The following is a 3,918-nucleotide window of genomic DNA, read 5'->3' on the forward strand; positions in this document are numbered from 1 at the left end:
CTTAATACAGTAACCTTTACTTCTGGTGCTTTTATCATAAAAAAGCATCAGTTCTCATCAGGAGTTTTAGTAAAGGACATATTCATGCACAGCCATCCCCTAGTTCCAGTCATGAAGTGAATAATGTTATTGTCAAAGTTATATTTCTGCATTTTTATGTAGCAGGTGAAAACTTTATCATTCTCCCATTGATCAGACAATCAGTGTTTATTTGATGCTGTGCTGATAGAGTTTTATAGATGATATTGCACACTTGACATGCATGTCTTCATGATGTTATTTTGTGAGTTTGAAACATTTACATTGTGTTACTTTTTGGTCGATATAATTTTTTAAGAAAATGTATCTTTTTCCAGTTTTCTCTGAAAGACATACTGTATTTATACTGTTTTGTTTTTTAATAAAAGTATTTGCATACTGAAAATAGTTAACGTTTACAACATAACTGCCTTTTTATTCTTCATAGTTTTATTCCTCAAAAACAAGCTTGGTGACAGAGGATGAAGTGCAGTTATATGGGCACTTTGTCTTTAAATGAGTTTGACATATCAATAAATACTGGAAAATTCTTACAGAATTATGTACTTTCATTATGCTTTATTTCATTATGTTTTTATAGAAATCAATTGGTAAAGCAAGGCAAATCACAGAAACAAGAAAGTGAATAATCTAATAACTTAATAATTTAACTTTTTTACTTTTTATTAGTAAATGCTCTTGTCTTTGGTCAGAAAAAAATCTTATCTTTTAAATTGAAATGAACTGGAGTATCTTTTAACCCATATTAAACAGCGCATCATGTTACAAAATAATGTTTTGCTGCTATTATTACATAAGAAATATATTAAGTCAACAATGAAGTGTTTCTATGTTGAGAAAATCACCTCTTTAGTGAGATCCTAACCCTAACCCTAACCCTAAGAATAACTTAAATGAACTACAAAAAACAGCGCCTGGTTTTCCCTTTCCATAGATAGAACGACGGAGGCTTGTGGGTAATGTAGTTTAAAACGTTTTATTAACGAAATGAAATGAATAATATATTTAATGGAAAACTGGACACATAAATATGTTCGCTGTGTAAACATCTATGATATATTTGAGAGGCATGATGAAATTTTGTATTTTAGAGTGAGCAATATTTAAAATGCCTTTATGCCACCTTTCCATTTATTTCTGAAAACGTACTCGGTTACTAACGTAACCTCGGTTCTCTCTAGAAGAGGGAACGAGTACTGCGTCTTAGCTAAGACGCTACGGGAAAAGTCTCTTTTCACGAAATACTGAAGCAAAAAATTATCCTTAATTTTGAATTATTGTAAAGCGCATTTGCAGCAGCACACAGCCATAGGCGAGACGGCTCGCTCGCTCATTGGCTGCTCTGCGGCAACTGCACAGCCTATCGAGCGCAGGCTAATGCAACATCAGACCAATAAGGGCGCTTCGTGCCCTTCATGCCACTTCCGGCCGAAACGGGTGTGGCCCAACCCTATAAAAGGAGCTCGAAAAGGCTGACTCACCTGATTTATTTCATCGCCGAAGAGAACCAGAGTGAATCGTACACACGGCAGAGAACGCAGTACTCGTTCCCTCTTCTAGAGAGAACCGAGGTTACGTTAGTAACCAAGTACATTCTCTTACTAGAGTTCTCTCGTACTGCGTCTTAGCTAAGACGCAGCGGGAACCCCATGTAAAGCGCCGTGCGCGCAGGGATCACACACCAATAAACCTGGAAGCAACGCCCAGGATTTACAGTGCACAGTCACCCGAGGGATTCACAGAGAGTCCAGGACAGGAGGGGGGGGGGGGGGGGGGCCCATATCTAGTAGCATCCGTAGATGCGGCAATATGACATCACACAGTCGAGGCAAGGCCTGACCAATGTGGCAATGCGGGTCTTACGCAATACTGCCCATATAACAGTCGGCAGCGCATAACGCTCGCGACCTCAGAGTTCCAATCAGGGCCCTGATTCGACTATACCGACAGCAGCCTTGCTTGCAAGGCGGGAACCTCCAGGTTATAGAACCTGATAAATGTAGACGGCGAGGCCCAACCTGCCGCCATACATATATCCTGCAAGGAGATCCCTGTAGACCACGCCCACGATGAGGCAACGCCCCTTGTGGAGTGTGCTCTGACGCCCAGTGGGCACTGAAGGCCCCTGGAAATGTAAGCTAACGCTATGGCATTAACTATCCAACTGGATAGAGTCTGTCTCGAAACAGCCATTCCCTTGGAACGTCCACTGAATGAGACAAACAGCTGCTCAGTCTGTCTAAAGACAGTGGAGCGAGTCACATAAGCTCTTAAAGCCCTAACAGGGCAAAGAAGACTCGAGTCTCCATCCTCTCCTGACACCGACAGGGCAATAACCTGAGCCCGAAACGGCGTGTTGAGGGATTTCGGCACATTCGGCCTAGGTTTGAGTATGACCCTTGAGTCATTTGGCCCAAACTCCAAGCACGACTGGCTCACTGAGAGCGCGTGCAGGTCACCCACACGCTTCACTGAAGCGAGAGCCAACAAGAACACTGTCTTGAACGACAGATGCTGGAGGCTAATCGCTTGGATAGGCTCAAAAGGGGAACCCTTCATGGCCTCCAAAACCGTCGCGAGGTCCCAAACAGGGACTGACGGAGGTCTGGGAGGATTCAGCCTCCTAGCTCCTCTAAGGAAGCGGATGACCAAATCGTTCCTTCCTATTGACTGACCGAGCGCTGTCTCAGAAAACGCTGCGATGGCCGCCACATAAACTTTGAGCGTGGATGGGGCTCTGCCCTTATCCAACAGCTCCTGTAGGAAGGAGAGAACCTCCGTCACCTCACAATTAAGGGGTGAACATCCCCGAGCTGTGCACCAGCTGGAGAACACCGACCACTTCGAGGCATACAGCCGTCGTGTCGACGGAGCTCTAGCCTGAGTGATGGTATTTAGCACTCCCACTGAGAGATCAGCGGGTAACTGTTGAGCGCCCACACATGGAGGGACCACAACTCCGGTTGAGGGTGCCAAATCGAACCCCTGGCCTGCGAGAGGAGGTCCCTCCTCAACGGCACTGGCCATGGGGCAGTGTCTGCTAACTGCATCAAATCTGGGAACCATGGTTGGTTCTTCCAAAATGGTGCTACAAGCAGTATTGAACATCTCGTTTCTCTCACCCGTTCTATCACCTGCGGAAGGAGGGAGACGGGGGGGAAAGCATAAAGCGGGCAGCACGGCCATCTCCGTGACAGCGGGCTTTCATTTTTGGAAAAGAACGCGGGGCAGTGAGCGTTTTCGTGGGACGAGAAGAGGTCCACCTCCGCCCTGCCAAATCTCTCCCACAACAGCCGGACTGTTTGCGGGTGTAGAGACAATGTTGTTTCTGGACAGCCTGTCTGGACCCAGATTCTGTAGCCCAGGAACATGAACTGCCCTCAGCGAGTGCAAGTTGCGCTGAGCCCAAACCAGGAGGCGTTCCGCCAACCTGTACAGGTTTCGGGACCGGAGACCGCCCTGGCGATTTATGTAGAACACCACAGACATGTTGTCCGAACGGACTAAGACGTGGTGGCCCTTGATTCGGGGACAAAAGCGCGTCAGCGCGTTCTCCACTGCCAGCATTTCCAGAAGGTTGATATGTTGGAGCTTTTCCCGTTCTGACCACAGGCCAAAAGACGGTCTGCCCTCGAGCAGCGCTCCCCATCCCGAAGTGGAGGCGTCCGTCGACACCATCTTCACTTTCGAGGAAGTCCCCAGGCTTACACCTGATTGGTACCAGTCGTTCGCTGTCCAGGGTTTCAGGGCTGTAACGCAGCTCTGATTGACCCTGAGACGCAGCCGACCAGATACCCAGGCTCCGCGCAGTACCCGCGCTCTCAAGCCGAACGGCAGGACTGTAAACTGGTATGTCTGGCCCTCGAAGGCGAATCTCAA

Source organism: Carassius carassius, chromosome 37, assembly GCF_963082965.1.
Source record: "Carassius carassius chromosome 37, fCarCar2.1, whole genome shotgun sequence".
Lineage (NCBI taxonomy): Eukaryota > Metazoa > Chordata > Actinopteri > Cypriniformes > Cyprinidae > Carassius > Carassius carassius.